General features: G+C 44.6%; 1 protein-coding gene across 5 annotated transcripts in view; it reads left to right on the top strand.

Moving 5' to 3' along the window:
* Positions 1 to 14861, top strand: part of DCUN1D4 (defective in cullin neddylation 1 domain containing 4) — an 86171-nt gene that overhangs the window by 46837 nt on the left and 24473 nt on the right. The window lies entirely within an intron of this gene.

A 14861-nucleotide genomic window follows, 5' to 3' on the forward strand; every position in this document is an offset into this window, starting at 1 on the left:
TCAGTGGTGACGACTCTCGATGACGTCACTTGGCGGCAAGTAGCGTCATCGAGAGGCGTCGCCACCGAAACGCCGCAGAAATTTGGTGGCATTTCGGCAGATGCTCCACCGCCGGCCAGGATGCGGGCGCATTTAGATGGAAGCCAACGGGCACTGTGTTGGGGACCCCTGAGCTTGACAATGGGGCTTGTGCTATGATGCTCTACTGTATAATGTGTCTCAAAAAGCAAATGTACCCATAATAAATGTCCTCAGATGAAAAAAGATTTTTTTCTAATTGCCAGCCTGGAATCTCAGCATAATATCTTATTCAGACTGAGTTCTTTCCATTTTGTTCACTGTCACTAGTAATAAAGGTTCTCCAAGCCAAATTAGGCACCTAATTATGTCTGGGCAACTCCATTGTGTTTAATGGAGTTGCATGAGTGTAACTGACTTGGAACTTATTAAAATAAATCTGTTGATGCTGATGAAAGGAATAGAATCCAGGTCCCCTTTTCTTTGCTTTGTTGGCTATGCAGTACTAACAAGAACAAAAAGCAATACGTATGTCTTTTTTTAAGCATTTTTTTACTAATTTTCAGACATAATAAAATTAAAAAGTAAAACAGGATGCACAAGAAATACTACAACATTATCTATAAGAATGTGGCAAATGTACCCATATAAATAGCAAATAGAGTAATGAAGTGAGACCAGAAACAATACTTCTTTTTCACAAAACCTAATAAAAGTTTTTATATTGAACATTTCCTCTGCCAAAACATTGAGACAGTACATGAGATCCAGAAAGTAGTGCTGTCTGGAAACAAAGGAAACTGACTTTAGTGCAAATAGTAAACAAATAATAAAAAGCTAATTACATTTCTAACATTTTTCTGTTTTAATAATCTAAGGTAGTGCTAGTGTGTGTTTTATACAAGTAAAGAAGTTAAAAATACTCTGCAGGTGTAATTTTAAGGATCTTCATTGTGTCTCTCCACATTTAGATGTGTAACAAGTAGCTCTTCATCTTAAACTCTACAAATATATTTCAGGTGGCTTTTAGGTCTGATTCCACCCAAAAGCTGTCATTCACTGGCAGCAGGGGACTGTCCCTCTCTTGAAGTTCCTTCCAGTTTTATCTGCACCCACAGCACCAATGGCTTAGCCTGACCTCCATGCTTCCGAGCTTCTCTGAGGAAAATTTCACCTTTTAGTTCATATTTCTGACTAAAAATGTGACTGACTAATTTGTTGATAATTCCCAGCTGTGTCTCAGGACTACATCTGTCTTTTGAGGAACGATTTCCATTGTCTGTGCTTTGCCCTCTGAGGTGTTTGTTGTGATGTCTGGCGCCCCTGCAGGCTTCAGGGAGCAAGTTATGCTGAGAGGCAAAGAGAAGACCTGTCTCTCCTGGTTTTACGCACTCTTTACCAAGGATCTTGTTGGGGAGTTCAGTCTTCTCTGTTACACAGTTCAGTCCTGTTCCTTTTGCCCCCAGCGCAGCCTAGGTGGGTTTGCCTTACCTCCCCCTCCTACTACCACCACTTTTTCCCAGGCAGAAAAGGAGGCAGGTAGGATTGGCTCCAGGAGCAAAAATCCCTTTCCCTCATTCTCTCCATCGGGAGCAATGCCAGAAGAGCGGTGTTAGGTGGAAAATTGTTCCTCAGTGCCGAGAGCTCGCTGTGGAACTCAGCTGCCTTCTGCCCCTCCATCTCCCCTCAAGTTGCAGATGGAGGGCACTGGAGACAGCCCTGGAGAGTATAGTAAAGGGGCCTTTGGGCCAAGTTTACTACCCCATTGCCATCCTGGTAACAGGCCTTCTGGTGTTCCTTATTGATATTGCAGACTAAGGTCTCCAGGAGAAACAGACCCATCTGGCCCATATAGACTCCATACAATAAGAAGTAGAGTCTCTGGGGAGCCTATTCTTGAATGCCATTACCTTCCATGAAAGATGCAGAAAGACCCCATGTAGAGGGTGGGAAAGACAAGAAGCCCAGCCTCTCATAAGGCAAGGAGGCTGCTAGCCACTTAAAATATTTTGACCCATATCTGAGTCCAATTTTAATATCTCCTCTGAAGCCTGTTCATAGGGACAAACTCCCAAAGTGGATATTAAATAAATTAAGTCAGTGCTGGTCCCTTGCTTGTCTTCAGAATGCAGCATGGTGGATAATCCTCAGTGTCTTTTTACCCTGCTCCACTTCATGGAGTGTAGCATGACAGATTAATGTAGAAAAGACCAGATTACAGACTTGCTGATTATCTGGGTGCACAGGTGTATGCACACAAAAAAGAGGGATTTCTTCCTGCTTAGGGGAGGAAGATCAGCTGCCTGAATCAGAGCTACAGGATAGCATCACCTCAACCCTGGGTGTGAAAGCTCTCAGGTGGCATCAGCACAACAACAAAAACAAATAAAATAACATAGAATTATGAGGTCTCGTTTGACACCATCCATGTATTTCACAAGCAGTGCTAACTGTGGGAATAATATTATAAAGATAGTCCTTCAGCCTAAAAATCCTATAGCCTAAAGGCTTCCCCCTGAAAATGATGATAGGAGCTGAATCTGTTTCATGTACATATAATGGAATCTTGCTCATTGAGATCAGATGCTCAAATAAATCTCACTCTTTTAGTGCTACAGTGGGCAACTTCTTGAGGGACTCGATGCTATTCATAATCACTGGAAAAGTAAATTTACAACCCTGGCTTCTGACAGATTCTATAGAAAGGAATACAGATCGCATGGCAAGCTAAAGTAGTTCCTAAAAGTGCAACAAGGGAGAATGTCACTTTGCATCTGGTAGCTGGAGCAAATCTGGGGTGCTGAGGGAGGTCAGTTGCAGTGTTCCCTCAAATTTTTGCTACCTATGTGTAGAATGAATTTTGTTATGTGCACCAATATAGAGGTGATGTGTGACATATCACCTCCATATTGGTGCACCTAACAAATTCATGTGGCGGGAGTGGGGCTGAGGGGTTCGGAGTATGAGAGGGCTCAGGGCTGGAGCACAGAAGAATTCAAATACCACTGTCTTCCTTATCACTGACGGCCCATTTGAGACAGACTGATTACCACCACAGTACTGCAGGAATTCCATTTCTCCAAGGACCTCTTGGCTTCAGAAACACTGTAATCCCTACTACTTGGTACCAATGTAGTGGTACTAACCACATCTCGGACTCTGGAATACCCTGTGGTACCAAGCTATTCCCCTCCGTCCTCTTTATCATCTCTACTTCTATTGAGCGAAGAAGAAGAGGGCAATAATGATAATTTATCTTCTGTCTCAGTTCAAAGCTTCCCAGAGCATTGTCAAGAGACATATCACCTAGAAATACAATAACTAACAGGACAGACAAGGCCCAACCACTTGGTTTGGACACCCTTGGGCACTACTACCTATGCCCTTTATCCCACCCCAGTGGCTATATTGGGACCCATAGAATCATAGAACTGGAAGGGACCTTGAGAGGTCATCTAGTCCAGTCCCCTGCACTCATGGCAGGTCTAAGTATTATCTAGAGCAGTGTTTTTCAAACTTTTGTATTGGTGACCCCTTTCACACAGCAAACCTATGAGTGCAACCCCCCTTACAAATTAAAAACACTTTTTTTGTATTTAACACTATTATAAATGCTGGAGAGAAAGCAGGGTTTGGGGATGTAGGCTGACAGCTCGCGACTCCCCCGTGTAATAACTTCATGACTCCTTGGGGGGTTGCGACCCCCAGTTTGAGAACCCCTGATCTAGACCATTCCTGACAGGTGTTTATCTAACCTGTTCTTAAAAATCTCCAATGATGGAAATCCCAGAACCCCCCCAGTCAATTTTTTCCCATGGGTATCCTATAGATACCAGTTCTCTAGGACCTTGAGTGTCTCCCATATAGATAGAGGAATGCAATCTCCCTCAGCTTCCCTTTCTAGACCCCCAGATCCTCAAGAGGAGACCGTTGAGGACCAGGAGGCAAGGCTGAATAAAGAAATTAATTCAGCAACAAACATTTCATCATCCTCTCCAGAGGAAGCCATAATGCCCCCTCCACCAACTATGGCAGACAACATCAAACAATTTCAGGACCTTACCAGGAGAGTGGCGGACTGACTTCACATCCCCCTTGAAGTGAAGACGTTGCAACACAAGCTGCTGGACGTCCTGCATGCATTCTCTTTAGCTCATATTTCACTCCCAGTCAGTGAGGACTTCCTAGACCTAACCAAAATCATTTGGCAAACGACAGCCATGATAATACCAACATGCAAATGAGGAGACAAAAATATGCAAATTATCAGGCATTGATGGCAAATATAATCGTATCAATTATGGGAAATTTTAATGCCTTTATTGAACGTCTCCCAAATGATCAAAGAGAGCAGTACCAAGCCATCATTGCCTAAGGCCAGCCTCTGGCAAGGACAGTACTAGAAACCACATTAGACACTGCGGATGCAGCTGCCTGCTCCGTATCAGTGGTGTTAGTAATGAGGGGAGCTTTGTGGCTTCACCTTTCCGGTCTCCCAAGAGAAGTCCAAACAGCTGTGGAGGACCTTCCGTTTGAAGGATCTGAACTCTTTGCGGAGAAGACAGATTCTTCACTGCACCCATTGAAGGACTCAAGAGCCAAGTTGCACTGCTTAGAGATCTACATGCCTGCACAGAAAAGGATGTACAGCAAATCTCAGAGAAAAGAAAGATCCTAACCTGTCCAGTTCTATCCGTCCCCATCTTAATCAATCATTCACATCAGCCTCTCAGCAGAAAAGACAGCGGATGGAACGAAAGCCGGCAGCCTGCCACACTTAAACTGTACAGTCCTCAACGTTGAAACATCAATGTTGAGACACTGATTGAAGCCCCAGGCTACCACTCCCATCATCAGTTGCTGCAAAACTCAAACTGTCTACATCCCTTCAAACACTGTCCTGTTCTTTTTCGACAAAACTGGGAAAAGATAACATCAGACAAATCTGTACTGGAGATCATCTCCATTGGTTATTCAGTCCACTTTACCTCCTTCCCGCCTACCCATTCCCTCTCTCTGTTCCTCTTCAGGGACCCTTCTCACAAGAGCTTGCTGCTTCAAGAAATAAATCATCTCCTAAACCTTGGTGCTATAGAACCAGTTCCCAATCAACACAGAGGGAAAGGTTTCCACACCAAATATTTCCTGATACTGAAAAAGAATGGAGGATGGAGACGCATTCTGGATCTGAGGTTTCTAAACAAATATGTAAAGTCACAAAGATTCAAGATCGTTACATTAGCAGCAATAATTCCATCTCTGGACCAGGGAGACTGGTTCTGGGCCCTCGACCTATAAGATGCTAACTTTCATATCGTGATTCCACCATCCCACAGGAAATTCCTGAGATTCACCTTGAGTCAAGACCATTTTCAATATAAGGTGCTTCCATTTGGAGTCACATTCAGAGTGTTCTCAAAGGTCCCATCTGTTGTACCAGCCCATCTTTGCAAATCATGGATCATGATACATCCATATCTAGACAACTGTCTACTCAAGGCACAATCCTTCGACGATGCCCTGTTAGCTGTGCAAAAGACTATAGATCAGTGGTCCCCAAACTTTTCAGGCTCATGCCTCCCCTTGCCCCTGTCTATGCCTCCTCTGGGGCCAGGAGCAGGGCTGCAGCTGGCAGGGGTGCACAGACAGAAGTAAGGGGGTTGAGGCTGGACTGCAGCTGGGGGTGAGTTTGGGGCTGGGGCCGGAGCAGAGTTTGGAGCGGGGCTGGATGGCATTCCTTCCCTGCCCCCCCCCCATGGGGGCTGGTCTGGGCCCTGCTGTGCCCTCCGAATGTTCTGCTTTGCCCCCCAGGGGACTGCACAGTTTGGGGACCTCTTCTATAGATGTATTCACACAGTTGGGACTACAACAGAATGCTCAAAAATCGACTCTGACTCTAGTACAACAGCTTGAATTCATAGAAGCTGATCTCAATGTGGTAAAGGCCAATGTCTTCCTACTATTACACAGATTCAACACCCTAACCATCTTAATCAATCATTCACATCAGCCTCCAGACCTTAGCCAGAAATTGCCTTCAAATACTCAGACACCTTTGTGATAAGTCATGCAAGGTTCCACGTGCGTTGCCTTCTGGCATGACTCAAAATGATATATCCACCAAAAAGAGACAGCTAGAATAAAGTACTGTCAATGTCCTTGATAGCCAAAGACTCTCAAAAGGTGGAAATATCTGCAGAATATCTGCATAGGGGCCTCCTCCAGTGTTGATACAGACAACAGATCCATCTTTACTGGGCTGGGGAATTCACCTAGACGATCACATGGTTCAAGGCAAATGGTCCCACTTAGAATCAACACTACATATCAACCTATTGGAGCTCAGAGCAGTTAGGAATGTTTGCCTACCATTTGATGAAGGCAAACATGAAAGTCATGGCTGACTACATAGAATGTATATTCTACATAAACTGCCAGGGAGGAGCAAGATCACTATCCATTTGCGCAGAAGCAGTGACACTATGCAACTGGTGCATTCGGCAGAGCATCATTATATAATCAGCCTACGTGCCGGGTGGAGAATACCACTGTGGACACGCTCAACAGAACATTCTTGCAGAAACATATATGGGAAATGGACCCAGTTGTTCTCCACAATTAATTTTGGTGTCGTGGAGTCCCCAAAATTGACTTATTTGCCATGACCCCACTCACCAAAATGCTTTCAGTGCTTTCCTGAAATATGCCAGGAATAATATAATGGGGAAGGAATAATGTGGCAGCCCTGCTATTTTCCACTGTTAGAATGGTAGAGCAAACACAAAACAGTGAATCCTCTGCAGTTCTAGACCAAAATATTTTTTACCTAGTATCAGCAGGGAAAGATGAAGAACTTACTTTTGTCCATGTTGAGTTTCAGTTGACAGCTGGTGGACATCTGCCGGGAGATGTTAGAAAGACTGGGCTAAGATTTAGTTTGATTGGAGGGAGACAGATCCAGAGCAGAGAGAGAATGAGGGCTCAGGGATTCTGCATTAGCAGATCTTAATGCAGGATCTGACTTCTGTTGCTGTTTTTTTTTAATTGTAAAGCATTTAGCCTGCTTTTGTAGATTAATGTTGTTAATCTGTCCTCTTCCTAGAGTTCTGAGGAGGTTATATCAGGGGTGAGCAAACTTTTTGACTTGAGGGCCACATCTGGGTATGGAAATTGCATGGCGGGTCATGAATGATCACAAGATTGGGGGTTGGGATGCAGGGGGGGTGAGGGCTCCGGCTGGGGGTGCGGGCTTCGGGGTGGGGTTGGGGATGAGGGGTTGGGGGGTGCAGGAGAGTGCTCTGGTCTGGGATCGAGGGGTTTGGAGGGTGCGGGCGGATCAGGGATGGGTCAGGGGGTTGGGACATGGGAGGAGGTCGGGGTGCAGGCCCTGGGGAATGTGTACCTCAAGCTCCTCCCAGAAGCAGCGACATGTCCTCCCTCCGACTCCTACATGGATGCGGCCAGGCAGCTCTGCGTGCTTCCTCGTCCACAGGCACTACCCCTGGAGCTGCCATTTTCTGTGGTTCCCGGCCAATGGGAGCTGCAGGGGCGGCGCTTGGGGTGGGGACAATGTGTGAAGCCCCCTAGCTGCCTTTATGAGGAGGGGACATACCGCTGCTTCCGGGAGCCATGCAGAGTGGGGCAAGCCCCTGATCCTGCTCCCTGGCGGGAGCTTGAGAGCTGGATTAAAAGGTCTGGAGGGCCGGATGTGGCCCCCAGGCCATAGTTTGCCCACCCGAGTTATATGAATATTTTTGAAGAGTGAAGATTAGGTTGCAGTGAGATCTTGATCCTTCTGTTGTAGCCATCTTATGTAGAGCAATCCAAGGTTAAAAGAAATAGATCTGTGATTTTATTTTGATTAGTGTAGCTTTAAGAAGCTGCTATCATGCTATTTACACTCTCTGAGGGCACGTCTTCACTAGCAACATTAAGGTGCTGCCGCGGCAGCACTTTAACGTTGCTTGTGTAGTCGCGGCACAGTGCTGGAAGAGAGCTCTCCCAGCACTCTAAAAACCCATCTCCATGTGGGACGTGGCTACCAGTGCTGGGAGCGCTGCCTATACTGGCACATTACGGCGCTGAGACTTGCAGCGTTGGGGGGTATTTTTTCACACCCCTGAGCAAGAAAGTTGCAGTGCTGTAAAGTGCCAGTGTAGATAAGTCCTTAGATACTGATCCTGCAAACAGTTATGCATGTGGAAGGCTCCCATGCATACACGTTTGCAGGATTGGGGCTTTAGTGAATGGATACTGGAGCAAAAACGTGGATAGGCCTAGCTCATGACATTTGCAAGGTTACATTTCAAACAAAGTTTACAAAGGTGTTAATGGCTTACGATAAGAGAGAAGATGATTCTTTTAACAGCATAATTCTTTTGGAGTGTTGTAGACATCTGTAAACTGATCTTATGATTTTTTTTAAAATATCCTGTTACTAATTAATACATGGTAAATTGTTAAAACTGGAAGAACTTCACTATGGATGCTGTTTATTAGTTTGGCCTTTCAATTAGAGTTGGATTTCAGGCAATGATTACCATTAAGTTTTAGAATTTGTTTGGGGAGAGTTATTGGAAACCATCAAGGCCTGATCTTTGCTATCTAATGTAGTTCTGGCTCTTTAGAGTACTCCCATTGACTCATAAGTAGCAAGCAGTAGGTGTGGTGCTAGGTGTTTTTTTAGGATGAAGACCTTATTTGCAAGCTCTTTGAAGCTGGGATCTGTGCAAACTCTGAAGCCATGTGTTTATGTGCTCCAGGGCTTCTTCTCTTGAGTTTTTGAGTTGGACACACACACACACACACACACACACACACACACACTCTCTTTGCCTGTTTCTACAGGACTCTGTTGAACTTGCACAGCGTGGGTCCTAAGCACTTATTTAAATACCCATAACCAACCACTTGATGTCTTACTTTCCTTCGTATTTTCAACGTTGTCACTTGTTTGTTTGTAGTTTTGCTTGCTGTGTTATTACTTTTTTTACTGTTCTTTGTGCATGCAGTATCAATCAAATTAAGAGTTGACATCTCAGAGAAATTTTATAGCCTAAGTGAATGCCTTTTACTCTCTTTTCTAATATCAGAAAATACTGTATTAATATTTGCGATGAGAGCATGACTATTTCTAGTTGACTCATAGATTTATTTAGCATCTTAAAGCTGAGCTATATGTGCAGATAATATGCATGCAAGAGGGATAGTTTTGTGTACTGCAAAAGTTGATAGCATGCTAGTGTTTTGGCAGATGCTTCATTTTTGAGAGCAGCTTTCCCTGAAGATTTAGTGGTCTATGGTAGGAGTAGTTTATTAAATTGGGCGTCTGGTGCATATTTTTTATCATCATCATCACTCCCATAATCGCATAGGTTGTTCGGGCATCATCACTGATGAGCAATCAACCAATTGTCTCCACCCCTGACGATTGTGTGTCAGTGCTCGAGTCTCCACAAAGTCCATTCCTGTCCACACTTTTATGTTGAAAATCCATCTCTGCTTCTGCCTGCCTCTTCTCTTCCCCTCTACTGTCACCATATGATGAGCATGTTTTCTATGCTTTTACTTAATGCCCATGACTTTGTTTTATTTATATTGCTGTTTTCAGTATGCCACATTTTGGTGTATTTACTAGCTTGAGTTGTTAGGATGATAAAGTACATGTACTCGAAGGGCAGTGTTAATTTTCTTTTTATTTGATTTCATATTAAATAAACACCTTAAGCAGTGCACCTTGTTAATTATCCCTTGTTTTAATATTCTTCCTTCTTCTTCCATACCTATGAACTGTTTAAAAATATATATTATAGCTATGTTTTTTATTTGTATGGTGGTGCACATCTGCATATTACCTTGATATTAGTGCTGCACATAACAAAATTCATTCTGCACATAGATGAAAAAAATTAGTGGGAACATTGGATACCAATACCCCGTATGGGGTTTGTCACGGAGTCCCCGGGCAGTGCTCTGGAACTGCTCCCTAATAAGCCAGTCAGGACTTTGGGGAGTCTCCTCTTCCTTGGAGCAGACTGTCTTCAGGGCAAGAAGATCACACGGCTTCACCTTCCTGGATCAGACCTCAGTCAGACGTGACTCTTAGCCAGCCAGGAAAACAGAGGTTTATTAGATGACAGGAACACGGTCTAAAACAGAGGTTGTACGTACAGAGAATGGGACCCCTTAGCCGGGTCCATTCTGGGGCCCAGTGAGCCAGACAACCCTGTCTGCCCTCACTTCCCGTCCCCAGCCGGCTCCAAACTGAAACTCCCTCGAGCCCCTCCTCTCTGGGCTTTGTTCCTTTCCTGGGCCAGGAGGTCACCTGATTTCTTTGTTCACCTTTAGCCATCCCCTTGCAGGGGGGAAGGGCCTTGAGCATTTGTTGCCAGGAGACAGAGTGTCAGCCATTTATGCATACTGGAGACTTAAGAAATGCATATGGGGAAACTGAGGCACCCATACAGTATTCAGAGGAAACATTAAGAACAGTCCCACTTCGTCACAGGGTTTGATTACTTCTACACTCACCGCAACCTAGGCTCTTTAGTTATATCAAACCATTCAAGAAAAGTTGAGATTGAACAAAAGTACATAGAATGACAAAGACCCCAAATGCCTCAGCCTGTTTGGGAGGAAATTGTATTCCTTGGCTTTGCTAAAAATAATGGTGGATAATTGCCAAGCACTGCTAACCAAATATGACTGGTTGACACTTTTCTCTGCAAAGCTGCTTCTTGACAGCAGAGAGTAGCTTAAGGCTATAATTAAGACGTCTCAGACAGGTCTATGGCCATCACAGTGACCATGCACAATGTATTGTGGCTCCAAGTTTTGGACATCCTGAGAAAGGAGTAGGTCATGATTGAAGACTTGCCTTCTGAGGACTCAGAGCTGTTTAGCAAGAAGACAGTGGTGTGCACATGCTGAAGGACTCCAGAGATACTCTACATGGTCTAGGGATTTATACCCCTTCTCTGTAATTCAAACAGTAGCATCCCCAGCTACAGCCCAGACTCAGTGCACACTGTCTTACCACCACTACGATGGAATATCATGCCAAAAAGAGCCCAAGATATGAGATTGCCAGCATTTCTCTTCCTCAGCCATGCACACTACTTCTTCGACACATGAACAGATTTGATGAGGTGTTTGAGAGCTGCAGCAGACTCAGTCTAGAGAGCAGAACTTTCAGAAGCTCCTTCACTCTTTTACACTGAGCACAAGTTGTCTTGATATCAGACAGACGGGTGTTTAGGCCTGGTCTGCGTTACAAAGATTTGCCGGCATAGATGTGTTGGCTAGGAGTGTGGGAAAAAATCACACCCCTTCTGACATAGCTGTGTCAGCTAAATCCATGGTGTAGCTGCAACTATGCCAACAGGAGAGTGCTTCTGTCGGTTTAGCAAATGTTATTAAGGGATGTGGTGTAGCTATGCCAGCAGAATTTCTCCTTCTGCTGGCTTATGTAGCATCTACACTAGGGGACTCTGCAAGCATAGCTATACTGGCCCAGGCTCTGCAGCAGTAGTTCTCAACCTTATTTACCTTTGTGACTTGCATATGCAGCTCTCTTAGTGTTACTGGGCCTCATCTGCACAATATATATATTACCTGTATGGCCCTGAGGATGTCACATGGGCTGCAGCTGTGTGCTGATGGGGCTGCAAATGGCCCGTGAGCCACAGGTTGAGAACTGCTCAAAGCTCTAGGTCCAACCTGCCTTACCCATTCTTTTACAGAGAAAAGGTAGTGATGAAGCTACATCCCAAAGATGATTTTGGAAATCTGCATGAACCAGTCCATCAGCATACCTGTCTTCTCTCTTGGCATTGAATGCAGCTTTGTGAAGAAGACGCTGCATGCTTTTGACATCTCCAGAGTCTTGCTCTGTTACCTCAACAGGACTGCCTTTCTGTCCCTGCCTCCTTGTGGCCATATTTAACACCTTGAAAGGCCAAACTATCTCTTTTGCAGAGAATCTCGAAGTGGATCACACTGTATTTTCACCTCCTATCTATTGGCAGGTGTGTCGCTCGCTCCAAATGTCAAGGCACATTCCACCTGGGCACAGGCAGCATTGTCGGCCTGCTTCAGAAACGTTCCAGTCTCTGAGATCTGCAAGGCGGCTACATTGAGTAACTTTCTGAACTTTTGTTAAATGTTATGCACTTGACATAGCAGCTAGGTCAGAGTGCAAGTTTGGCAGAGCAATCCTTCAGTGTGTTTTATACAGTTGGAATTCCTGACTCCCACTGTCCAGGGGGGATACTGATTGCCAGTTACCTACAGTGGGATTTATATTGACACAGGCTGAAAGGTAAAGTAGTTGCTTACCTTACAGTAACTGTGTTTCTTTGAGATACTCATTGTGAATCCCATGACCCACGCTCCATCCCCACTTTTCAGAGGCCTCAGCAACACAGACTTTGAATTGCAAGGAAACTGTGGGAGCATGGTGTTGCCTCCATTCCTCCCCCCATTTTGCTCTTGTCTGAGAGTATGAGGAGGCTTATGGTGCATGTGTTGCCCTAACAGACACTTTTAATCAAACAAAAAAAGTACTCGCACCAACAGTGAGATACACACTGACAACCTCATCTCCCAAACCCCTCATCTTCCCCCTCCCATAAAAACCCTAGTTACTTTAGTGTAACTAACTGTTCTGTTTTAGCACTTGTGATGGCTTTCCTGTGTCACCAGTGATAGAAATTCACAATACTCTTGTTTTGCTGCTGAACAAATACAGTAAAGATAGAGACACTTCAAATTTTTCTATATTTCTTTACCCAGAGGCCTAAGCCCTCTTCTAGAGAGTTTTCTGTTTAGGACGCAGCGAAGTTAGTTGTGTCTTTTGTCGTGGATTTTCTGCAGAAATTGCCATTATTGTGTGTATTGTTAAAAGGGCAGTTCAGGAACTGAACTGAGATCACCAACTCTTTTAGGAGTGCTAGTGATAATGCAGGATTCAGGCTTGTATATTCGCATGAGATAGAATTTTGGGTCTTGTTTGATTTTTGATACATCCATATCCTTACTAATATGTGCGAACAAAGACGCTGTGTGTTGCTTTTGCCTAGCCAGATGGATTTGATAGTATAATGGGAACAGATAAGAACAGTTAAAGTGTTACTGGGGATGGTGGGAGTTTGTTAGATGAGCATACACTGGAAGGCTGGCTGGCTCCTCTCTCAAGCCAAGGTCAAGCTGCCCATTAGGAGGGGAAAGGAGGCTTGGTGGGGAGGCATTAGACACACTAAGAGCCGAAGAAAAGCCTGACCTTGGTCAGTGTACAACATCACTCCATATCCCTCCCATGGGATACAAAAGAGGTGGGACGAAGAGCCCAGACTCATGACCCTCCAAAATGGAACATGACCATAAGTTGTAAGGAGTGGGACCATGGGCATGCATTGCAGGTATATATGGGGCTGCTAAGAAGGAGGCAGGGGGGAATAGGAAACAGGGACACAGGAAAAAGCTCTGCAGTGTCAGAGTTGGGAACGGGGACATGCATAAAAGCTCTGTGACCTCAAAGCTGGGAATGGAACACTTGGAAACAGACTGCCAGCGTGCAGAGCTATGGATTTGCTTGCCTGAAACTAACCCCAATACATATTGCATTGCCTGCTCTTCGGATTTCTTGTCTTCTGCTTTCTGTCTGTGTTACAAGAACCAGGGCTGGGCACATGCGCCGCTTCCTCCGGGCTCACGGGGTGCTCAAACCCCCTCTCCGCCCCAGGTCCTGCCTCTACCCGCTCTCTTCCCCCCAAGCCTCCACCCGCATCTTTCTGCCCCTGCTCTGTCCCAGGCCCCATTCCACCCCTTCTCCCAACTTCCTCCCCTGAGCATGCTCCTCCCCCTTCCTCCCAGAGCCTCCTGCACACCCCACTGATTGCCGGAATCAGTAAGTGCTGGGAGGGAGAGGCAGGAGTTGATTTATGGGGGCTGCCAGTGGGCAGGAGGCATGGGATGGGGGAGGAGTTGGCTGCCAGTGGTTTCTAAGCAACCCCTAAGTTTTTTCGGTGGGTGCTCCAGCCCTGGAGCTTCCATAGAGTCAGCACCTGTGGGTGTGAAGGAAAGACCTCTAACAAATTCACATCACATTTGGTTACCCTGCAGGGTTTTTTTGATGGTCACAGCCTGAGCTGGATTTTAAACCAATGATTTGTAGATGAAGGTCTCAAGAGGTCATTACAGTTCCTTGAGCCATCTAGTCAATGTTGCTGAAAATGTTCCAAATTTTGAAAGAGCAAGCTTTATTTGTACATTCAGTATTTCTAATATTTAGTTTTATGGTACTTATTCTGTTAAGCAGTTGTATAAATAAGTGGATATCTGCGGGCAAGATGTTAAGTAAAATTCTAAAGATTAAGTAGGGCTTCTGATTTGAGATTTTAACTGGTAAACCCCAATAAAACACCCCTGATTCTGGAAAAGAAGAGAAAAGAAAAGAAAACAAACTGGTGTTTATGCAGTAAACCTGGAAATGGTTACTTGTATCTAAGGGCTTGTCTACATGGATCAGTAATGCACACTGTCAGTGTGTGATTTCTAAAGCGCACTTATATGTTGCACATTAACTGGTCGTGTAGCCCCTGTTAATGTGCATTAAAACTTCCCTAGTGTGCTTTAATGTAGTGCTGGTTGAAACATTACTATGTTTAAAGTGTGCTAAAGAACATTATAGAGAGATTACTCATTACAGTATATTCTATTATAATGACTAATGTGTATAATATACATTACTCATTACAGTATATACACATATTTGGAAAGCTACATAAAGCTCAAAAATTTCCAAAAAATAGACTCCCCCAAAATGAAATTATCTTATTAAACCC

This window comes from Gopherus evgoodei, chromosome 5 (genome assembly GCF_007399415.2).
Source record: "Gopherus evgoodei ecotype Sinaloan lineage chromosome 5, rGopEvg1_v1.p, whole genome shotgun sequence".
Lineage (NCBI taxonomy): Eukaryota > Metazoa > Chordata > Testudines > Testudinidae > Gopherus > Gopherus evgoodei.